General features: G+C 42.5%; 1 protein-coding gene across 6 annotated transcripts in view; it reads left to right on the top strand.

The window, feature by feature from the left end:
• RAI2 (retinoic acid induced 2) overlaps window positions 1-25,233 on the top strand; it is a 386,296-nt gene that overhangs the window by 54,291 nt on the left and 306,772 nt on the right. Inside the window, exon 1 of one of the 6 annotated variants that reach the window (XM_021080589.1) lies at window positions 21,958-24,691. The exons of the other annotated variants lie outside the window; for them this stretch is intronic. The gene's annotated coding sequence lies outside the window, so the exon portion shown is untranslated. Of the gene's footprint in view, window positions 1-21,957; window positions 24,692-25,233 lie in introns of those variants that run through there. 6 annotated transcript variants of the gene reach the window in all.

Raw genomic sequence — 25,233 nt, 5'->3', positions numbered from 1 at the left:
GTATATGCCTAGGATGGGATTGCTGTATCATATGGTAACTCAATTTTTAGTTTTTTAAGGAATCCTGACACTGTTTTCCATAGTTACTTCACCAATTTTCACTCCCATCAACTGTGTAGGAGGGCTTCTATTTCTCCACATCCTTTCCAGCATTTATTATTTGTGGACTTTTTGATGATGGTCATTCTGACTGGTGTGAGGTGATAGCTCATTGTAGTTTTAGTTTTCATTTCTCTAATAATTAGTGGTGTCGAGCATCTTTTCATGTACTCTTTGGCCACCTGTCTTTTTTGGGGAAATGTCTCTTTAGATATTCTGAACATTTTTGTTTTTTTGATAGTGAGTTGTATGAGATGTTTGTATATTTTGGAGATTAATCCCTTGTCGGTCGCTTCATTTGCAAAGATTTTCTCCCATTTTGTGGGTAGTCCTTTTGTTTTGTTTATGGCTTCCTTCGCTGTGCAAAAGATTTTAAGTTTAATTAGATCTCATTTGTCTATTTTTGTTTTTATTTTCATTACCCTTGGAGGTGGATCCAAAAAATACTGCTGCAATTTATGTCAAAGAGTGTTCTACCTATGTTTTCCTATAAGAGTTTATAGTATCCAGCCTTACATTTAGGTCTTTAATCCATTTTTAGAAAGTAGCAAATTTTATTTATTTTTTACAATGATTTTTATTTTTTCCATTATAGCTGATTTACAGTGTTCTGTCAATTTTCTCCTGTACATCAAGGTGACCCAGTCACACATACATGTATCCATTCTTTTTTCTCACATTATCCTCCTCCATCACAAGTGACCAGACATAGTTCCCAGTGCTCTGCAGCAGGATCTCATTGTTTATCCATTCCAAAGGCAATAGTTTGCATCTAGTAACCCCAAATTCCCAGTGCCTCCCACTTCCTCCCCCTCCCTCTTGGCAACCACAGGTCTGTTCTCCAAGTCCATAATTAGAAACTAGCAAATTTTAAATTTCATGTGTGGCTTGTGTTTGTGGCTCATACTATTTCTATTAAAAAGTAATAGTCTGGGTGGTATCAGGGATATGTCCTTGAACTCATACAGGGCCCTGAGCACAGAGCCCTGAGAATTTCATCCCCTATTGAGGCACTTCCTCTAACCTTTTCTGTCTGACTGAGTGCTCAGCATGTAACCTGTATTAAGCGCCCACTAGCTAGGCAGATGTAAATTTTGGCTCGTAGGTGGTCAGAGATGGAACCTGGCATTATGGCAGTGCAGGAGAGCACTGGAGAGTGACAGGTGAGGAAGTGTAGTGGATATCCTTTTGGACCTACCCAGCATATTTGAACACCTTTTTTTATATTTGGAAGCTACCCGGCAATGGGAGAGATTCTTATTCTCCCAACCTCCTTTGCAGGTAGTGCTTAGAGCTCAGCCACACAAACACACACACAGATTAGCATTTGAGATGATGTGGAAGCAGCCAGTGTTACTGTATAGAATCCCTGATGTTGAGGGTGGCATCACCAGCTTCTAGCAGCAGTGAGGAGGAGATTCAGCATTAATGGGTGGGTGATGGCAGCTATTATGATGCTGTCCAGGAGGTAGCAGGGGTATCTCTACCAGCCCAGTCCTTGGTGAAATTTGTGGCATTATTCTTCACTACATAGCCTCTAAGTTGTTTCTCTTGCCTTTCAGAGAGTCTCTATATACTTCAAAATTTTTCCTAACTAGAATACTATTGTCTGCAGTAAAATCCTGACCGATACAGTGGTTTCTACACCTGCTGTATAGTAGCTGCCAAATATCCAAATGGTGCTTCAAGCAGCCGGCTACTCTTACTTGAAGACCTGCTTTGTGTTTAGCACTGTGATAACAGCTGGAGGGACTCAGATAAAAAACAGCCTTGGTCCCCCTGTTCCAATAGCTCACACAGGTGATGTGTGGCGATTGGCATCCTGGTGCCAAGGTCTTCCCAGGGCAGAGGAAAACAGATTCTGTTTCCTCTTTAGCTTAGAGCTACATTTAACTCTTCAGTTTGAATTCTCTAATATAATTAGAGGTCTCCCCTCTTTCCTGAGATCTGTTCTCAAATCAACCTTGAGACCAAAGCTACTCTGGACACACAGTCACAAAATCCTACGTCACTGCCTCTAAGTGAGTTTAGCATTCTACTTCCTGTCCCCAGGAAGTAAAATGATGGAGTATATGTTCCTTGTAAAAAGGAGGACATATTTTCAAATCATACACTTATAATTTGCAAAAATCAACTCTAGTGTTTAGGCTCCCCCCCCAACTAGACTCTGAGATGAGGATTCAGATGGTTGATTTGGAAGGTGATCCCAGGAAGCATAGGGAGGGAGCAGGAGAAAAGGGTGTGTTGCTGAGCAGGTTACTGCTGTGGGCAACTGGACTCAGTCCTGCTAAAGAGTCTCTGAAAGAACATAACTCAGAAATATCCCACCGGGGGCAAGGAAGTTGGAGCACTTATCTGCTAACTCCCAGCCCTCACTATTTGCGAGATACTCCTGGGGCTGTTAGTTCCCTAGCACTTCTAGCTTGCCCTGCATGGACAGAGACTGCTACTGTGGCCAGAAAAAGTCCTCAGGCAGAGACCTAGGTGCTTGAGGCTGGCATCTGCCAGTGTATGCAGGGACTGTCCACTGAAGCTATGGATGACCTTCAGGTGGCCCAAGGGCATACTGGTTATATTAGTTGGCTACATCTATTTAATAAACTTTCCTCATGAATTCGTTCTTGCATTCAACCTATATTTATAGAGTACCTAGTATATTCCCAGCATGGAGTTTGGCATGGTGATATAGCAGTGAACCAAACAGATGCAAAGCCCTCCCTTAATGTCTTATTCTAGTGACTATTCTCAGGAGTATTACATTCCACCAACCACAAATGCCTAGATTTTTCAGTAACACATACATTCATTTAATACTAATATTTGACATTGTGCTAATTGGGTGAACTATGACACTCTTTGTGTTATCTTTCTTTGTTAAGAAAACACAATTTCAAAAAATGTTAGAGGTTGTAGTGTTCCTAAAGGTAACTGAGGCGTGCAAAAGTGAACCGAACTTTCCCAAAGATGTAGCAGAACCATGACCAAAACTCAGGTTTCTTCACATATTTCCATGATAGCACCACATTGTGTGAGATGGGTGATTTTTTAAAGCTAAAATCAAGAAGCAGTTTGAATGCACCCTTATACATGGTGGTGGGAGTGTAAATTGATAGGAACTTTCTGTAAAACAGTTGGCAATAAGCATTAAGAGCTTTAGAGGTAAACATTTCCATTGACATGGTAATTCAACTTTTAGGGATTTGTCCTAAGGAAATAACCAGAAAATTGCCAAAGATTTCTATATAAGAAATAGTAATTTAGTCAAAAAGTATGTTTTAAAAATATTTAGTGATAAGGGAAAATACAAAACAATATGTAGTGATGAAATGAGAACATACGACTTCATATGCTGCATGTCTCATTTTTTCAGAAAGAGCTACATAGAAAATAAAGCAGTGTAGCAGTTATATCTTCATGGTGGGACTGCATGGATTTTTTGTTTTTCTTGCATAATTGTATTTTCTGCAATGGACATGTGTTACTTGCATAATCAGGGAAAAATTTAAACGTTCTTTTGCCTAATTTTTTACCTCTTAAGCATTTTGCTAAATGGCTAGAGAAATGTTTAGCAGATATTTTTGTCCCTCCACCTTCAAAAATGATCGTACTGTTTAAAAGTAAGCTCCAATGTGCAGAAGTTTTTCAGCCAGTGTGGCTGTGGAGAGGGTACATTTTGGAATGCTTTCCCTTGTGGCCCTGTATCCCCCTCTGCGGCTTCATCTCCTGTCACTAAAGTGCTTCCCTTCTCCCCTTGGGCAGTCCATGCACATGGGGCCCTTGTCTGCTTCCTGCTCATAGATTCCTGCTTTGTGGCTTCTATTCCTTTGTTTCCTTCTTCCTCATCAGCTCCCCCTTCATTGTCTTTGTTTCAGTTCCTCTTACAGAAGCAGAATCCCATGCTGCTGTTTTTCAGCCTCTCTCCCCTATTAGTTTCAGCTGCAAAGTCTGATGGGGACTTCATCTCATCTTACCTGCTGTGTCTTGCCTTTGGGATTAGACTCTTACCATGAAGATGAAAGAAAATGAGCTTATTATTAAATATACCACCTTTGGACTTTCCAGAGCCTCCAGCTTTGCCAGACACCACGGGAGCCTTTGGCCACCTATGGCAACACTTCCTGAAATGAATGCTCTCTTCCAGAGCAACTGAAGAACACAGACTCCCTTCTTTCCCCAAACAAGGCTGTTGTTTTTATCTCCCAGGTTGCTACCATGTGGGAATGTCGTGGTGTGAGAAAATATCAATACCGAAAATGCAGATCGCACTTGCTTCCCATCAATTATGAAGGGGCCATTAATCATTCTTCACCCTCCCATCTTTTCCCGTCTTTATTACAGAGAAGCTGTTCTTGTAATTTCTGAGGAGTGTCTGTGGGTGGTGGATAACCTTTGGCATTGTCCATGTGGACTGACAGGAATGGTCTAGTGTCTCCTAGCATCAGCCTGGAGACTTCAAGGGCATCCAAGGAGGCCCCATGGCAAGGCGCAGCCAAGCAGAAGGAGTCAAAGATGTTGGGATGGGAGCAGCCCGAGGCTGGCTCCCTTAGGTCTGGTGGTGATGCTCTCTTTCTTCTTTGCTGACTGAAGCTCTGAAGGCATTCGCTTTGTTTGTTCTTGGCTTAGCTGAGTAAAAATGTTGTTTGGGCAATGTTTATTAGAAAACCTCTGCTCATAGGGATGTACTGGATATCATTCTTTTTGGAAAACCTGTAATACTTATATGGATACTACTGTAGTTCAAGTCCAGGAGGGACACCATTCTGTATCTATTGGGGTTCAGTGCTGGAAACAGAAACCCCTTGATGTATTTAAATAGAAAGTTTTTGAGTTTAGAGAATCAGGTGCTTACCATATTGTCGGAAGGGCTGGACAAACAAGAATGATTGCCAGGGTATCACAGAACTGACCACCCCAAGGAAATCCTACCTCTGTCATGGTTAGGAAGGTAGAGGGTCAGAGGCTGCCCCTGGAATATGTCCAGGAAGCCATTATTGACACCCCAGGGGTGTAAATTAAACATTGGAAATCTGCTTCAGAAACACTCCACATCTCTGCTCAGAGGCAGAAAATCAGGAATAAGATGACCTCTGCCTCATGTATTCCTTCCCATTGATGAAACCTGTTCATATTCAGAAGCGTGGCTGCAAGAGAGTCTGAGAAATATAGTATTTAGCTTCTTGGATTTCTTAGTATAGTAAGACACAATGGAAGGAGGTGGGACTGGAGACCACGTTCCAACAGACCATATCCAATGCACATAACTTACAAAATGGCACTGGCCTTAGAGCATGCACGGGGCCCAGTTGGGGTTGACTGAGCCCAACAGGGTCTGAGACCACAAAATATTGGGTAAACACAAAATATAAGTCCCTTCAGGGAAGAGAGAAGGTAGATTCCATCACAGAATTGTCTCTGGCCTGATTTTTTCAACATACAAGGAGGTAAAGAGACTACCCTGTCTGGGGAAGTGGCTTGACTTTCAGCCTGTGCGAATTGCTGTGTTAAGTGCAGATAGTATCATTACTTGGGACTTCAATCGGATGGAGGTGGAGTGGATCAAAAACAAAGGTATAGTACTTAGAAAGAGCTGGGAGGGAGTCAGGTCTCTGGTGGCTAACTTCCCTGTCACAGAAAGTGCTGTGGTATGGGGTTTAGGGAAAGGCACGGCGAGATTCCTGGCATCCTAAAAAGACCTAGACAGAATGAGGACTGATGATTGGGTGGACTCTTTGGGCCCAGGGAAGCAGATGGAGGATTGTGGAATATTGGCTTAATTAGCCCCACTTCTACATCCCTCCCTATATCTATGCCCTTTATCTTATAATTTTGCATCTTCTCTTAAAAAAAGCAAAATAGGTTTCCCCACCTCTTCACTTTGGGCTTGGCCTTGAGACTTAACTTTGGACAACAGAACAGGGGAAGAAGCAGTACAAGTCCAGTTTTGAACCAAAGCCTTAAGAGACCTTTTATGTTTCTATTTTCCCTCTCATGCCTTTTCCATCTTTATGAGAAGAGCTTCCCCTGGGTAGCTACACTCATTTAGCCTCAGCCCAAGAATTAACGCATGCAGGAGAGGCTAGAGCCCGTTGCAAGGAACCAATCCCGGTGCATCTATAGCTTGACGAGGGCCTGCTAGCTGAACTCAAGCTAGTTCATCTGAGCTCCAGGCACCTAATGGTGTGTGAGAAGTAAACGCTGAAATGTTTATGATGGTAGTTTTGTAGCAATAGCTGGCTGATGCAGGGGCTGTCACTGAATACTAAGGGGTTTGTCATTTCAAGGTATTCATTCATTGAAGAGTATCTGGAGAACATCTACAAATCCCAGACTGGAATGTGCACGTTCTGAGGAATGGTGGAATAACCCCATGTATCTGGGTGACCTTTGGAGACAGCTGAGCTACAACAGGGTGGTGGCTGACACCCAACTCATAGCCCATCTTCTGCAAGTAGGGTTCCCTAACTGGCCAAGTCCAAGGAGATCTCTTCATCCTCTACTCTCCTCACTTATAGCCTGTATTTCTCCTTTAGCTCTGAATATATGCTGTCACATTTAGAGTGACCGAATTCCAAATCCCTTCAGATAAATGGACCTAATTCACTGTATTTTTATCTAACCACATGTCTCTGTTTTGTCTATGTGGCTATAATAAGGGATTTGGTCAAGCGTCTTATTCAGATTCACATACATTATGTTTAAAACAGTCACTTCCGAATCATTTTCATGATGTTTGTGTGTTTCCATGTACAAGTAGGGAACAGGGTCTAGGGGGTGAGAGACTGCAAGCGGACTGAGGCTGTGATTGGCTGTGACTCATAAAGGAAGAGAATGCTGGGAGAAGAGTCTTGGAGCGAGCCGTATAAGGGAGGAGAGGTGGCTGGAGTCAGCGGAGCCCTGGGCCGGAATTAAAGTGGAGTGGTGGTTAAGAAAGGGTACTGAGAAGGAAGCCATTGGAGGGCAGTGTCAAGAACCAGGAAGGGGCACTGGAAGAGGCAGATGTGGGAGGGTGTTGGGGAGGGGTGCAGAGTAAGCGCTGAGGAGTCTCACAGCAAGATGGGATAAAGGGCATATGGTGGATGACAAACAGGACGGGGTAGATGTTTGACCGGCGAAGTCCGTGGACCATCATCGCGGCCTGAAACATCATCTTGTTTTCCATGTGAAGAGATGTCTATGTTCCACACTTCCGGAAACGCTGGTCTAAATCACTGGTCTTCCAAATCTTTTTTGTGGTTTCTTTGCATTCCCTCTAAAAGCATTTTGAAAAGCTACATTCTCCCTCACATTTTAAAAGTTGAAATCTAAAATCCTTTATAAGATTAAATATTATAATTCTAAGGGATGTAATAGCTAGTACAGTGTAACTAATAATATTTAAAAATAAAACTCATATTGTACTTTCTAGCATCAAAATATCATTATGATATGACAGCCCCCATCATCTATTTTAAAAGTATAAGACAGACTCTTTAACAGTGAGAAATTTTACCTCATTCATTTTAGTCTTTTGAAAAGATATTTCTATTTCACTTCCCCCATGGAATTTTATCCTAATGTAATATATTTTTATGCTTGACAGTCTTTTATAGACTACTCTCTCATATATATTAGCAACAAAACATGTATGCAGGTTTGTTTAAAACTTGTTTACTATAACCATAAATAATTATTAAATATAAGAAGTAACATTTTATTGGAAAAGCATAGCTTTTCTTTTTTTCTTTTTAAGGCTGCATGCATGGCATATGGAAGTTGCCGGGCTAGGGATCGAATAGGAGCTGCAGCTGCAGGCCTAAACCACAGCTACAGCAACACCGGATCCAAGCCACATCTGCGAACCACACCATAGCTTGCAGCAATGCCAGATCCTTAACCCACTGAAGGAGGCCAGAGATTGAACCTGCATCCTCACAGATACTATGTTGGGTTCCTAAGCCACTGAACCACAGCAGACTCTCTGGAAGAGTGTCTCTTAGTGAGAAGGGTGGAATAGGGGAGGTAGATCATTGTCCCTTCATTAAAGCAGACTTGGCCAACGCTAGTATCCTCAACTGTGCCTTCCTTTAGCTCTTGGAGGTTTTTACACTGCAGAGCAATGTGCCTTGGTAAGGTTTAGAATCTTGGCTACCTGGACATCTGTGGACCACCTGTACTAAGACAGTGATGATGGTAGCTGCCATCACAGTAAACTGAAGATCCCCTTTGACTATTTCCTGGGTATCACAGAAGCTTCCCAGATCTTTGTGGGACTCGGGGGCAAGGGAGATAACCCAGTAATGCCAAAGATAGGATTTCCTACAAGCCGGACAGAATGGATATTTAGAGCCTCATTTGCTTGGATTCAAGGAATACAATGAAATAGAACATTTCTGGTACAGTTGAATTCCTGACATTAAGATTCATGCCTATTTATGTGGAAAGAAGGGAGAGAGAGCATCGGATCAGGTGATCAAGAAAGATGAAGTAGTTCCTGCTGTGGCACAGTGGGTTAAGGATCTGGCTTTGTCTCTGTGATGGCACAGGTTCGATCCCTGGCCTGGCACAGTGTGTTGCCACAGCTGTGGCATGGGTCGCAGCTTTGGCTTGGATTTAGCCCCTGGCCCAGGATCTCCATATGCTGTAGGTGTGGCCAAAAAAAAAAAAAAAAAAAAAAAAGAGAGAGCGAGAAAGGTGAGGTGTGAGCTTAACTATGTGTTTTCACCATCACTTAGCTACTGGGTTGTCTTCATCTCATTGTCCAAGTGCAAAATGGGGTTGAAATCGACCCTATGCATCCTCTTGTGTTACTGTGAGACTCATATGAGATCAAATGATGCTTGTGACAGCATTTTATAAACTGTCAACAATTCTATCTTATTTTTATTTGTAAACTTTGTTTTTTTTTTTTTTTTTGTCTTTTTAGGAACTTTTATAGAAGTTCCCAGGCTAGGGGTGGAATCAGAGATGTAGCTGCCGGCCTACGCCTCAGCCACAGCAGTGCTAGATCTGAGCTGCATCTGCGACCTACACCATAGCTCACAGCAATGCCAGATCCTTAACCCACTGAACGAGGCCAGGTATCAAACCCGCATCTTCATCCTCATGGATACTATCGGGTTCGTTAGCACTGAGCTGCAGTGGGAATTCCTATTTGTAAACTTTTTATTTGGAAGTAAGTATAGGTTCATAGGAAGTTGCAAAGACATATACAGGAAAATTCGGTGCATCCTACACACCCATCAGTGCTTACAGCTTGCTTAACTAAGTACAATATCAAAACCAGAGCTTATTCAGATATAGCCAGTTATTGCTAGTTATACTTGTACTCATTTGTGTTGTGTGTGTGTGTCTTTGTGAAGTTTTATCACATGTGTAGCTTCGAGTAATAACCATTATTGTTATGATACAGAGCTCTTCCACCAACATTAGGCTCCCTCGTGTTGCTACACACTTTATAGCCACACACTCTTCTCTCACAATCCCTAACTCTCAAAATCCCTAACTCCTGGCAGCCCACTTTGTTCTTTATCTCTATCGTTTTATAATTTCAAGAATGTTATATACATCACATTACAGTATATAGTTATTTGAGATTGCCTTTTTCACTTTAGCATAATTCCTTTGAGGGCCATTTAAGTTGTTGCCTGTGTCAATATTTCATTCCTCTTTATTGCTGAGTTGTATTCCATGGTGTGGATGAACTATAGTTTGTTTAAGCATTCACCTTTTGAAATAATCTGGGTTATTTCCCATCTTTGGCTGTTAAGAATGCAGCTGCTATGAACATTTGTGTACAGGTTTTTATGTAAACACAAGTTTCCATTTTTTGGGGGATATGTGAAATTCTAGGTTGTATGGTAAATGCATATCTGGGTTTATAAGAAACTGCCAGGAGTTCCCACTGTGGTGCAGTAGGTTAAGAATCAAACTGCATTGGCTTGGGTCCCTGCAGAGGCATAGGTTCGATCCCCAGCCCAGTGCAGTGGGATAAAGGATCTGGTATTGCCACAGCTGTGATATAGGTTGCAGCTGTGGCTCAGATTCAATCCCTAGCCCAGGAATTTCCATATGCCACAGGTGAGGCAAAAAAAAAAAAAAAAAAAAAAAAAAGAGAGAGAGACAGAGGGAAACTGCCAAACTGTTTTCCAGAGTGGCTGCACCATTTTACATTTCCATCAGTAATATATGAATGATCAGTTGTCTCTGTATCCTCATTAGCATTCAGTGTACTATTGTTCATTTCATTTCATTTCAGCTGTACCCACTGCATATAGAAGTTCCCAGGCTAGGGATCAAACCTGTGCCACATCTGCAGCTTGCACCATAGCCGTGGCAATGCCTGATCCTTAACCTGCTGTATCACATGAGAACTGCCACTATTTTTTATTTCAGACATTCCCACATTCCCATAGGTGGGCAGTAATATCTCATTGTGGTTTTAATTCTCATTTCTCTATTGGCTAATGATATGTGCTATTTATCATCTGTAAATTATCTTTGGTGAAATGTTTGGCCATGTTGTAACAGAAGAACAAACCTGACTCCATATTGAAACTATTCTTACAGCTCTAAACTTTGTGCTCTCTTGCTTGTGCTTAGTCATGCTAGAGCTGTACCTTTGTAGAAGAATGTTGCCTGCAGCCTGAAATATACATAATAGCCCTTTCTCGAGGCTCTGCCTCCCAGGCTTGATCTTCATATAGACATAAAAAGTTGCAGAACAGAAATAACAGGATTGCTTTGGCAATTCTGGGTCTTTCATGTTTCAATGTAAAATTTTGGATTATTTGTTCTAGTTCTTTGAATAATGTCATGAGTAATTTGATAGGGATTGCATTCAACCTCTAGATTGATTTGGGTTGTATGGCCGTTTTAACAACATTGATTCCTCCAATCCAATAGCATGGATATCTTTGCATTTCTTTGAATACTCTTTAATTTCCTTTATTAATGTTTTATAATTCTCAGTGTATATGTCCTTTTTAATATAAATTTTATTGGAGTATAGTTGACTTAGAAAGTTGTGTTAGTTTCAGGTATATAACAAAGTACATCAGTTATTCATATATTCATTCCTTTTTAGAGTCTTTTCCCATAAAGTTATTACACAGTATTAAGTAGATTACCCTGTGCTATACAGCTGGGTAGAGTATTTTTTGTTGTAGGTTCTTCCCTTTCATCACTTTAAATGTATCATGCCACTCCTTTCTGTCCTGCACAGTTTCTGCTGAAAAATCAGCTTAAAGCCTTGTGGGAGTTCTCTTGTATGTTATTTGTGGCTTTTCCCTTGTTGCTTTTAACATTCTCTCCTTATCTTTACTTTTTGTCAGTTTGATTAATACATGTCTCAGCATGTTCCTCCTTGGGTTGATTCTATATGGGACTCTGCACTTCTTGGACTTGAATGAGGGTTTCCTTTCCCAGATTAGGGAAGTTTTCAGCTCTTATCTCTTCAAACATTTTCTCAGGCTCTTTCTCTCTCTATTCTCCTTCTGGGACCCCTATGATACAAATATTAGTGTGCTTGATGGTGTCCCCGATGTCTATTAAACTCTCCTCATTTCTTTTCATTCTTTTTTTCTGCTCTTTGGGAGTGATTTCCACTACTCTATGTCTTCCAGCTCACTGATCCATTCTCCTGCTTCATTTATTCTACTACTTTAAAAAAAAATTGCTGCACCTGTAGCATGTGGAAGTTCCTGGGCCAGGGATTGAATTCAAGCCACAACTGCAACTTATGTCAGATCCTTTAAACCATTGCCCTGGGCTGGGGATTGAACCTGCACTTCTGCAGCGACCTGAGCTACTGTAGTCAGATTTTTAACCCACTGTGCTACAGTAGGAACTCCCATTTATCCTGCTATTCATTTATTCTAGTGTGTTTTTCATTTTAGTTATTATATATTTTTCAACACTGGTTGTTCCTTATGTTTTCTAACTCTTTGTTAAAAACTTCTAATTTTTCTCTCTGTGCATCCTTTCTTCTCCTGAGTTCTTGGATCAGCTTTAAAATCATTGCTCTGAAGTCTTTTTTTTTTTTTTTTTTGGTAAATTGCCTATGTCCACATTACTTAGTTCTCCTGGGATTTTATCTTGTTCCTTCTTCTGAAACATTCCTTTGGCCTCCTCATTTTGTCTAAATTTCTATTTGTATTTTTAAGTTTGTGGTAAGTTAGTTACATTTCTCAGCCTTCGAGAAGTAGTCCTCTGTAGGGCATGTCTTGTGTATCCCAGCAGCACACTCCCCTCTTGTTACCAAAGGTCCAGGGGCCAGCTGGTCCCATGCCAGGGTCTGGCTTGTTTTTGGTTTTGGTCTGTAGGCTGCTGGTTCATAGTTTTCTTGCTTCTGGTGCCTGCCCACTGGTGGGTGGAGCTGGGTCCTCGCCCTCTGGTGGGCAGGGCCAGGTCTAGGGGAGATGTCTAGAGGTGGCTGTGGGCTCAGGAAGTCTTTACGAAGCATGTTTGCTGATGGGTGAATTAGTTGTTTGTCCTGAGGCCTCCCAGCAGTGGAGCCTACAGGCTATTGGGTGGGGCCAGGTCTTGGTGCTAATGACCCAAGCGAGATGTCCCCCTTAAGGAGAGTTCATGTGGGTGAATATGCCTGAATATGGCCAGCACTAGCTTTTATGACCCCAAAGTGAGCCACAACTGCCCCACTTCTCCCAAAGAGACCCTCCAAGACCAACAGGTAGGTCTTGCCCAGGCTCCTATGAAATTACTGCTTTTGCCCTTATTTCTGGTTCATGCGAGATTTTTTTGTGCAGCCTTTAAGAGTGAAGTCTCTGTTTCCCACAGTCCTGTGGCGCTCATGTAATTAAGCCTTGCTGGCCTTCAAATCCAAATGCTCTGGGGGTTCTTCTTATAGCAGACGCCCAGGCTGGGGAGCCTCACATGGGGCTCAGCACTCACGCCCATGGGAGAACCTCAGCACCCTGAACTTCTCCTTAGGCTTTTCTCTCTAGCCTATATTTTCTGCACAACTGTCACCTCCGGGGGTGGGGGTGGGGCAGGCCCTGGCACTCTGTCTAACTTGTTGGCAACTCCATTCCAGAACTAGCACAGTATCTGGCAAAAAAAAAAAAAAAAAAAAAAAAAAACAACTCCAAACCAGTAGTGGAAGAAGGAAAAAGGAACAAGTTGGCAGTCTGCATCTCCAAAGGCTGAGTTAGAGCCAGTATGCTTCAGTTAAAGGTTTGACAAGTTCCTCCTTCTTAAGTAGTTGGACTCTTTCTTCCTCCATGATCCTGTTAAGGCGAGGAGATGCTGCAGCAGAGTCGCAGTCTGCACTGTTGTCTGTCAAGTAGCTTTTCCCTCTTCCCTTCTGCCATTATCTATTTGGAAGAGCTTCTGGGACTGATGAAATATGTTGCATCCCAGAAAGTGTATCCATTCTCCTATCAGGCAAAATTTGTTTTACTTTACATTCTGGGGGTTTAATTTATGAATGAATGTATTCATTTGATCACAGTGGAGGATTTCAGAGAGCTGCTACCCATTTGAGACTATGTATTGCATGGACCATGGTTCCTCACAGCAGAGCTTCCCTGCAGAACGTAAAGCACAGGGTTCACAGAAATCAGCAGTCACTTCTCAGGGCTCACCCCATGCAGAAGCTGAGGAGGTGGCTTTCTCTTGGTGTGAGGAGAGGCCTGGGGAGTCTGGTGAGGCCTTGGAAGCAGCTATTAAAAAGCAAATGTTATCTGGGGAAGTAGGATATGGGTTCAAAGAGACAAATTCTGTGTACTTGGCAGTTTTGCCCAAGGCAGGCTCTGAATTCTCTCTCTCTCTCTGTGAAGTAGGAAGTTTGGTATTAGCAATTCCAAAGAGTCACTCTGATTGCAGCGGCTTTGAAAGCTGACCTGGGGGCGGAGGGTGAGGGGATGGGGAGACAGGAGGGCACTCAGAATTCCAGGGCCTCAGCACCAGGGGGCGCTGCCAGAGGACCTGGAGGGGGCAGGATGCTCCAGGATTTGGGTTACCCTCCCTGAACTCTGATGGGACCGGGCAGCCTCTCCTAGATCACTGCCCACTTGGGTCGCTTTTGGAGGCCTGAGCTGTATCCAATTTCAATTTCTTGGGTTAATTTATACTCCACTATAAACAAACTCATAAAAGCTGATAAGCAGCAAGGATAAAGAAGCTGTTTTTCCATTACAGTCTCTTTCTTCTAATTGGTTGTGAAGGGAGTTTTTTAATACAAAGATCCCACATTTTGCCCTGGTCATCTGCAGGGTGTGTACTCGGTAGGAGGTGAGGGGCAATTCAGCACAAGCCTGCCTTTGGGCTTGGCTCTGTGTTGGGGGCCTTCACCTGTATTAGTGCAAGGGAAGGAGAAGTTGTGTCCCCCTCTTCCCTCCTGACCTGAACTCTAACTGTGCACTGTGGGAAAATGTAAATATGGCTAGACGGCCAGCCTAGGCCTCTCAAACTCAAGTTCATTGCTGTCTAGATCTCCTTCCTCAGCTGTTGTTTCAGTATCAAGCTCTCCCCTAACTGAAATTCTAAATTTTACTTGGAATATTTGGGGAGATATGGTGTCTTATGTGGTAATTTTTTGAAAGCTCTATTTTCCCCATTTCAAATCATTGCTAATGTAGCGTATTTGGGTGCCTGTATGATTTTTATTTATTTACCTCATCTAAACTGCTCATCTGAACTGATCCCAGATCATCTCTACTCTTCTGTGTGCTCTGTTCCTATTGTTTCATTTTCATTTCAAAATTTTCGGAATTGGTTTTCCTGCTCTGGGTTTTGAGTTCCAGGCCCAACAGCAATCTGGTTCATATGCAGGTTCATTTCTTTGTGTGACCAGTTGGTGTTCACTGATGTATTGGAATTGTGGGAGATCTGCATCTCAAAAGCCTATATCGAATTGCCTGCATTTTAATTTCAGATTCTTTATTCCCGTCATGGCAGTAAAATGAAAGGTTATTGGGTAAGCACACATGATTTTTAATATACCTGTATGTAAATAAATTTTGGACTTAAACGATTGGTGAGAGATTACCTGTAAACTTTCTCTTTTAGTCTCCAGTTAAACGTTGGTTATAAATAGTTGCTGTGGATTTGGCACCTTTAAAATATTCAGCTCTTGGAGTTCCCGTCGTGGCGCAGTAGTTAACGAATCCGACTAGGAACCATGAGGTTGCAGGTTTGATCCCTGGCCTTGCTCAGTGGGTTAAGGATCCGGCGATGCCGTGAGCTGTGATGTAGGTCACAGACGTGGCTTGGACCCCACGTTTCTGTGGCTCTGGTAAGGATGCAGAGCTACAGCTCCGATTCAACCCATAGCTTGGGAACCTCCAAATACCATGGGTGTGGCCCTAGAAAATACAAAAAAAAAAAAAAAAAAAACCAAACTCTCAGCTATGAGCTGAGTTTTTTTTTCATCTTTGTTGAGGTGTAATTGACAGATAAAATTATAAGATGTTTAAAGAGTACATTGTGATGATTTGGTAAATGTAAGTATACGTTGTGAGAGGATTTCTCCATCTAATTAATTAACACATTCATCACCTCACATATCTATCTTTTTAATTTTTTTTTTTTTTTTTTTGGTGAGTTCTATTTTCTTAGTGTCTGTTCTGCCTCGGGCTTGTTCCTCCCACTCCACACACCTATCCTCCACTTGTAGACAAAGACCAGTCAAAGGCTGTTTGAAATCCTTTTTCTGGGTCCTTTTCACCTGTTTTGGAGTTTTCCACACCCGAAGCTTGAAGCTGGTCCTGATCCTCCCTAGAGCTTCCCCCAGTATCCTGGTCCCCACCACGTCATCTTTGATAGTGGGAGTCACTTGGCTAGTGTCTCAGTTAAGGCAGGACAGAAGGGCAGAGTCCTTTTCCCAAAGGAATAGGCTGCTAGGAAAATTTTAGATTACAAGGGCCTAGGCTACTGGAAGGCAGATCCTTATTCCTACGGCCAAGGCCCAAGGAATTGTCAGGATAACCCATTTATTGGGCTCAGTCAGGGAGGGCGCCTGGGCCTCTTCTGGCTGAGGGAGAGGGACTCAGAACTGGGTGGCACCTAACTCCATTGTAAGACTTCAGGGCGAGTATGAAGGAGCTATTCTACTTGATGATGGAGATAACCCGGAGGCAGTAGTTGTATTTTATGTAGTAACTGTGCCCAGTTAGGAATTTTGAACAGGGTATTGAATTGACCTAGTGTATTTTAGAAGCATGTTAATTTTTGGCTGACTGAAACATTTCATTAGAAAATCACGTTCTATGACCTTGATACTAAAAGAAAGGTCTGTGAACAGCTTCAGCATCCCCTGGGAGCTTGTTAGAAAATGCAGAATCTTAGGCCCTGCTCCAGCCCTACTGAATCTGCATCTGTGGTTTCATCAATCCTGGCTCTAGGGAGTGACTTGTTTTCTCACAGGGCAGTGGTTGTCGACCCTGGCTGACCATTAGAGCAATTTGAGGAGCTTCTTAAAGTGCAGATGCCCAGGCCCCACCGGGGTCAATTGAATCTGACCGTGGGGACTGGGATGAAATTCTGACTCAGTTGGTCTGGATGGGGCCCAAGGGTCAGGAGTTGTAAGAGCTCCTCAGCCGACTCTAGTGTGTAGCACGGAGGAAGCTGGGAACTGACGTAAGAGGGCAAAGGAGGCAGCAGAGCGCTCTGTGTGAAAGGGACGAGTGAGGCTTCCCAAGACCTCAGTGTGGCCGCGGTAAAAGGATCCTGCATCTTGCGAGTCAGGAGTTCTGTGGAGAGGGCTCGGTGTGGAGCAGTCCTCCAGGGGGAACACCTCGCACCAACCCACTAAACAAGGGTCCTGACCCTAGTTATCCCCAAAATGGCAGGTTATGGGTTTTGGCCACTTTAGATGAGAATGGTGTGCGAAGGGAGAGCCTTTTCTCTAAAGCAGGGGAGGCCTTATCGGAACCATTCGGAAGCCCACAGCAGGGGCCAGGGAGACGAGTTGGGAGACTCACTGCCAAGGTTCAAGCTGAATGGTGGCAGATGGTGGTGACTTGGATAGGGTGGTGGCTAGGGGGATTTGGATCATGGGAAGGTCAAGACCTTGTCCACATCCAAGCCCTACTTTGCCTCCCTCCTCCCTGTAGTTCGTGTGGACCCGTTGCCTGGATCAGCCCCTCCAGGCCAGGAGACACTTCCGTGCTTGTCCATAGTGCTCGGTGTTTGAGTGGCATCCAGCCATGACCTGATGTGCTTCGTGGCTTTCTGTCTTGCTTTCTGCTCGCAACATGCTGAACCCTGTTCAGGACTCACTGCCTCCTGGGACTAGAACTTTGCCTTGCTTGTACTTGCCTTTCTCTCAGCTTCTTCACCTCCTTCCCTGGCATCCAGCCCATCTAGACCAAGGTAGAGAAATATATGTACAGAAACTGAAAATTGTCCCCTAGTATTCACTCTCCTTTTCTTTTATAATAAGAAAACTTTTGATTTTTAGTAAGATTACTTTCCCAGACTCCCAGAAAGCTAGAAGTGGCCATATGACTAAATTCTAGACAGTGAGATATGAACAGAGGTGATGTGTCCCTTTTTCCACTTGCTGGAAAGTGGGTCTGGGTGAGGAGCCATCTTGGTGATGGATCTAAACGAGGGATGAAGCCTGGGTCCTTGATGACTTCATTAAGTGGAGCCACCACACCGGCTTGGACTTCTTTGTGAGTCGCAAGTAAACTTCTGTTCTGTTTAGGCTACTGTCATTTGGGGTCTCTTTCCCATGCTGTTGAACTCATTTCTTACCTCATAGACTTGAGTGTCATGACCCTTTCTGAGTGCCTATTTGTGCTGGACACTTCTACAAGCTGGCGTTCACAGCACACTAAGGCTTTGAGGTAGACGCTTATCACCACCGTATTTACGCATGATGACTTCGCCTCAAGTGTCAATGAAAAGATCTGAGATTTTGCACAGGTTTGTGTGATCCCAGGTCTCTGGCCCATCTGCATTAAGCCTCATAGCAGTTGATAAAAATTCAGAGAGTTGGAGTTTTATTAAGTATATAACAGTGAGTGGAAGCCAAATAGAAACTGAGATTTCCGAAAGGAAATCTAGTGGCTCAGGGGTGAACTAGAGCAAGGCATCTCAAACTTGAATGTGCATGAGAGTCTCTTAGGGATGATCCATCCACACCTAAATCTGAAGCAGGAGACAGAACAAGAAATGTGTGGGCCTCATCTTTTCAGGCCCTGGCCCGAAAGCCCATGGCTAATTTAATAATAAACCCTTGTTTTCTTATTATCACTTTACAGAATCTTCTGGGATGGCGTTAGGTTGAGAGGACTGATGTAGAGCAGAGGTTCTCAAAGTGTGGTCCACAGACCAGAAGCATCATTGTCACCTGGGAACTTGTTAGAACTGTGGATTCTCAGGCTCTGACCCAGAGCTGCTGAATCAGAGACTCCTAAGAGATTTCTTTAGGGGGTTCTGATGCCTGCTTAAATTTGACAAACACTGGTGTAGAAGAAAAACCCGGGGAGAGGACGTTATGATTTAATGGAATAAAAGCCTTCAGTTGGAAATTGAAATAATCTAGGTCCAATCCTAGCTATCTCCTTGTTCTTAAATAGAGATGGAAGCACTAACTTCTGTAAATAATTGACAGAATTAAACATAATGATATTTTTGCTGTATACCAGTTAAGAACACAGATGCTAGCGCACAGCTGAGGTTCACATCCCAGCCCTGCAATTTTTGACTTGGACAAGTCACTCCATCATCTGTTTAAATGGGGATAGTAATAGTGTACTGACCTCGTATTTTTACAAGTATTAAGTGAGTTAACATTTGTAAAGCACTTAGCAGAGCGTCTGGCATTAAGTACCATATGTTTGTTTGTTAATAGTAAGAATAATATTAATAAATGCAGTACTTGGTATATACAGTGGTTTCTCAGAAAGTATTTTTAGTTTAAGAAAGAAAATGGAGCAGACTGGGATTATGAGGGAAAGAAGAATGGAAGGACTTCGAGGGAATCAGTGTTCCTGAAATCAGAACAGCATGCCAACTGCTTGAGACCCAGAGAACCACCCTTCCCACGCAAATCCCATCCCCACCCCCAGGGTGACGATCCTGGCACAGCCCAGAGATGTTTAAGAATGTCTGTCTGCTGTGGTGGGATTCAGCAGGCGTCTGATGGGAATAGTCTCTGGGATGGCCTGGCGTCTCTACACAGTGTCCGTTCAGGTTTAAAAGTGGTGGACATTTACTCAGTACTGTGATGACCTATTCGGGAAAAGAATCTGAAAAGGAATGGATATATGTATATTTGTAACTGATTTATTTTGCTGTACACCTGAAGTTAACACAACTTTGTAAGTCAACTATATTCCAATAAAAAAAGAGTGGTAGACACCTGGCCAGTGCATTTGAAGGTACCCCTGCCAGCCCTCCAGGGAACTAAGTGCATTGCAGGGGCCTCACAGGGCTTAGGACTTCAAGGGAATCTGTCAGCTGAACTGGAGGAAGGAGGGGCTGGTGCCGTATAAAATGTAATTTTTTAAACCATTTTTATTTATTTTTAAATTGTTGTACTGAGGTATACTTTACATACCATCAAATTCACTCATTTAAAAAACTTTTTAAAACATTTTTTCTTCCAATTTTCCTGAGGTATGATTGACATACAGCACTGTGTAAGTTTAAGGTGTACAACATAATGGTTTGACTTACATATGTCACGAAATGATTATCATAACCAGTTTAGTGAAAATCCATCCTCTCATACAGATGCAACATTAAAGAAATAGAAAAATTGTTTTCCTTATGGTAAGAACTCTTAGGATTTACTCTCTTTCATATATAAGAAACAACAGTGTTAATTATATTTATCATGTACAGTATATCCCTGGTACTTAACTTATTTTATAGCTGGAAGTTTGTACATTTTAACTCCCTCCATCCAATTCTCCTCATCCCACCCTCCTCCTCTGGTAACCACAAATCTGATCTCTTTTTCTATGTGTTTGTTTTGTTTAGTTGTGTTTTTGAAGTATAATTGAAGTACGGTACTTGTTCCTATTATACAACATAGTGTCACATGTAATATCAAATGATATTTCTATACATTTCAAGCTGATCACAAGTCTAGTTATGCCACCATATGAATATATTATATAATTGACTATATTCCCCACACTGTACACCCATTTGAAGTGTATAATATAATGACTTAATAATTTCACTGAGTTGTACAGTCATCACCATAGTCCAGTTTTAAACATATCTGCATCCCCATAAGATCCTTCATGCTCATTTATAGTTGATCTCTCTTTCCACTCAGCTCCAGGCAACCACTAATCTATTTTCTGTCTCTACTGTCTCTTGAGCATTGTCTTTTCTGGACATTTCCTATAAATGGCCTTTTGCATTTGACTTCTTTCACCTCGCATCATCTTCTTTTTTTTTTTTTAGGGCTGCACCTGCAGCATATGGAGGTTCCCGGGCTAGGGGTTGAATTGGAGCTGCAGCTGTCAGCCTATGCCACAGTCACAGAAACATGGGATCCAAGCCACATCTGTGGTGACACTGGATCCTTAACCCATGAGCAAGGCCAGGACTCAAACGTACATCCTCATGGATACTAGTTGGGTTCTTAAACCACTGAGCCACAACGGGAACTCCCGCATCATGCTTTTGAGGTTCATTCACGTTCTACCATGTATCATTATTTCATTCCTTTTTATTGATGAATAGTATTCTGTTGTTATGGTTGTGCCACATTTTCTGTATCCATTTACCAGTTGATGGACAACTGAGTTGTTTCCATCTTTTCTCTGTTGTGAATAATGTTGCTCTAGGCATTTACACATGAATCTTTGTGTGAATGTATGTTTTCATTTCTCTTGAGTAGATAGATACTTAGGAATGGAATTGCTGGGTCGTTAGGTAAGTTTAGGTTTCAAGTTTGAAGAAGATGCTGGACTGTTTTCCAAATTGGCTGTACCATTTTACATTCTTTACATTACAGCAGTGTAATGAGGGTTCCGGTTTCGCCACATTCTTACCAAATGCTTGTTATTGTCTAGTTTTTAAAACTATCATCACCATTTTTGTGGTAATGAAGTGGTGTCTCATTATGGTGATGGTTTGTATTTCTCTGATGGCTTATTATGTTGAGCATCTTTTTATGTGCTGACTACCAAATAGCAGTGCATCAGTAGTGGGATGGCATGTAGAGCACCTGTCTTTGCCAAAATGTGTGTTCAAATCTATAGAATTTTTGTGTTTAAAAGTAGATATGAGATGGCCACCACCTCATGCTGCCTCCAGCACCCAGACAGGAGGACTCGTTCCAAGATGAGCCCAAGTCCCTCGGCTTTTGGTAGGCTGAGGTTTCCAGGAGACTAGCTCTTGTATCTGTCACTTAAAACCATTTCATCGGAGGATTAGGAAGAAATTATGTAAACTGCAGAACTAAAAGAAAAGTGAGTTGTTCAAATAAATGCTTGATTCATTTTTTTTTTGTGAATTAAATTTTCCCCTAATTTCCTTTTTTCTTTTGGCCGCCCTGTGACATATGGAGTTCCTGGGTCAGGGATCATATCTGAGGTGCAGTTGTGACTTACCCTGCAGCTGCAGCAATGCCAGATTCTTAACCCACTGTGCCAGGCCAGGGGATTGAACCTGCATCCTGCTGCTCCAGAGACACTGCCGATCCTGTTGTGCCACAGTGGGAACTCCACTTCCTTAATGTTTTTTTTTTTTTTTTTTGGTCTTTTTGCCTTTTCTAAGGTCGTACCCGTGGCATATGGAGTTTCCCAGGCCAGGGGTCCAATCGGAGCTGTAGCCACCGGCCTACGCCAGAGCCACAGCAACATGGGATCCGAGCTGTGTCTGCAACCTACACCACAGCTCACAGCAATGCCGGATCCTTAACCCACTGAGCAAGGGCAGGGACCGAACCTGCAACCTCATGGTTCCTAGTCGGATTCGTTAACCACTGCGCCACGACGGGAACTCCATCCACTTCCTTAATTTTTAAGCAAGTTGCTTTCTTTGGGAAAAAAATCACCAAGCTAAGGTTAAATTTATTCAGCTGTTATTCAGATATGTGCATATTTTGAAAGATGAAGATTTCAATTTTTTTCTCTTTATGCTTCGTTTTCTTTTTCGTTCTGAATACCCGCATTGCCAAGTGAATTGGCAAATTCTAAGCAATTTTCACTCATGCGAATCTGATTAACAAATCATGCCCCTAAAAACGACCTCACCACTTTCTTGAATGAGGACTATAGATGGCACATAGTAAAGAAGAATAAATTTCTGACTACCAAATAGCAGTGCATCATTAGTGGACAAAGCTAGTGGCATTAGGGATAACGGAGAAGGAGTGATGGATGAGAGCAACGTGTTCCCTAGACATTTGCAGTATGGTCCTGTAGGCTCAGCAGAAAAAACTATATTACTGAAAAGCCCAAACTATTCCCTAGTGCTTACAGAGAATCACTACAGAGTTCACACTTTCGTTGAACCCAAAGGTCTCGTGGCTGGACCTTTCAGAATGATCCGTAGCAGGTTCTATATGTGTTGCTGCTAAATCTGGACACACTCAGGGACTCAGAACCTCAAAAACCCTGTGATTCCAAGAACTTTCAGTACCAGGGGAATGCAGAGTACCATTATTACTTGTGTCAAAACAACCTTTTGTAGCCAACAGTGGCCACTGCTCAGCAGGAGGATACTCCAGACCATAGGAACAGACAGAGAGAGTCTAGATTCCCTCCTTTTTACATCCATCCTGCCCTAAAGATGTTGAGAGATATCCTTCCTCCAAAGGGACACAAAAGGCAGGGCCCCAGATATAAGAGATTCCTACATACCTTGGTTTATTCATTTGTAAAATGAACATAATAATCATCATGTAGTAGAGTTGATGTGAGAGAAAATGTATGCATTTGTTCGAGCAGAAAGTAGGTACTCAGTGAACAGAAACTTATTATGCTCTGTTCGTACATTTTGAGTGTTTAGCTTGTGGGCCAGACAATTGCAGTTTTTCCAGCCGTTGAGTCTGTCATTGATTGAGTCATTCCTCAATGCGCGTTTTTGAATGCATTAGATAGCCTTGATTGTTCTGCACACAGAGCATAGACATGTATAAAACAGGGTCTCTATCCCTAAGTTGTTAAGAATCTAGTCAAGAAGTTAATTCTAGGAAACTGTGTGAATGACTGTGACAGGGGGTTGGTAAGGTACCTTGGAGGATAGAAAAGGAAGTGATTCACTGTGCCTGGGATTAAGGAGGGAGCGAGAGTCATGGAAGATATTCCAGAATAGGTGACATTTGAGCTGGCCTTTGAAGGATGGGTAAGAGTTCACCAGGTAGAGATGGTAGGGAGAGCATTTCGAGAAGACTAAATAGGAAACAGCATGGACATAGTCATAAGGGTATGACGTGTTTGGAGAACGTTAAGTATCCCGGTGATTATAATTGTGGAACAGGATTGAGTGACAGCAGGGTTGGGAGGGTATGGGCTGAAAATATACTTCAGGGTGAGCTTTCCAAAGGCCCTAAATGGGGCGTTCCCTCTGTGGCGCATTTGGTTAATGATCTCGCATTGTCTCTGTGGTGACCCGGGTTCAGTCCCTGGCCCAGTGCTCTGGGTTAAGGATCCAGGGTTGCCACAACTGTGGTGTAGGTCGCAGCTGTGGCTTGGATTTGATCCTTGGCCCTGGAACTTGCATATGCTGTGGGTGCAGCCAAAAGAAAAGGCCCTAAGTTGCATTCTGAGGACTTGAAGCTAAACACTGTGGGCAGAAAGAAAATAGAATGGGTAGCGTAACTATTTTCCCAAATTAAAAATGTTTTTCAACTTGCTGGGAACATGTCAACTAGTAAACCTAGTTGTCTAAACTCTTGAGAAAAATAACTTATAGAAGGAGAAATCCAAAATTTAATCAGAAACCTGACCTCTGACCATTGATTTAAAAAAAAAAAAACAACCCATTACAATAAACTTGCCTGCTCCACTGCTATTTCTCTCCCTAGGCAGATGGCTTAGAAACACCATTTTCTTTTTTATCTAGTCACAGTAACTTATATAGAATGGATAACCCGATGCAATAAATTCTGTCTTTGTTCCCGATGCAAGTAATAGTCCCATTTCTGCAGGGAAAGCAACTGCTCCTGGACCACAGGCAGGAAGAGGAGGCTGAGTTGAACTGTAGCTGAACTCCATTTAATTCTTCTTTTCAACTATCAATCCCCAACTATTCCTTGACCTCGCTTTACCATCTCCTCCGCAAACATTCCAGTCCCTTCATCCAGAGAAGCTCATTGAGACTCCCAAACCACCCACCCAACTTCCCAAACAAAACAATCTAACCCCAGATATCTAGAGCTCAAAAAGGAACCCCTGCTGACTTCCAAATAAGGTGGATTCTTGGCATCTGAAGATTCAACAACTGTCATTCCAACTCTTTGTGAGTGACCCTGACAGTCATTTCTATTTTTGGTGGGGCATGAATTTCGAGCACTGCAGCAAACCTAAGGGAAGTCCAGACAGTTGCTAGCCTCTACATCTCAAGGTGGCTTTGTTTATTCTGCTTGTCACATATACCTTTTTTTTTTTTTTTTCAGGAAGTTTTGTTTCATTGTACTTGATGAGGGATATGGATATTAACCAAGTCACGACTTCATGTAAGGTCTTACGGTTAATACCTTAGGGATGTGAAAGACCTATTCTGCTTCTAACACTTGCTGATACTGAGTGGGGATGTGGGCTGTGTGTGTGTGTGTGTGTGTGTGTGTGTGTGTGTGTGTGTGTGTGTTTTAACCTTATTTGTGAAAAAGTTTAAGCCTGCAGAAAAATGATGGAAATAGTATGATGAACTTCCATAAACTTTCACCTAGATTTACTTACTAACATTTTTTCAGAGGGTAAGATAATAAGGCCAAGTAATTGATGAACTAGAGTATTAGGTGAGGTAACTCTAGCTACTCTAATGGACTTCCAAATCTCTCTCTCTAGGTATATATAGTTTTCATTATTTACTGAACCATTTGAGACTAACTTGCAGACATCGTGACCCTTTGCCTCTAAATACTTCAGTGTGTAATGGCATTCGCTTAGAAAACCGCAGTGCAACTATCCAATTCAGAAATTGATACACCACTATTGGTGGTGAGCATTGATACACCACAATTAGTTGGTATAGAGTCCATATTCAAATTTTGCTGAT

The sequence above is a fragment of the Sus scrofa genome, chromosome X (assembly GCF_000003025.6).
Source record: "Sus scrofa isolate TJ Tabasco breed Duroc chromosome X, Sscrofa11.1, whole genome shotgun sequence".
Taxonomy (NCBI): domain Eukaryota; kingdom Metazoa; phylum Chordata; class Mammalia; order Artiodactyla; family Suidae; genus Sus; species Sus scrofa.
Note: the sequence above shows the minus strand (reverse complement) of the source record. Positions and strands in the feature narration are given on the sequence as shown.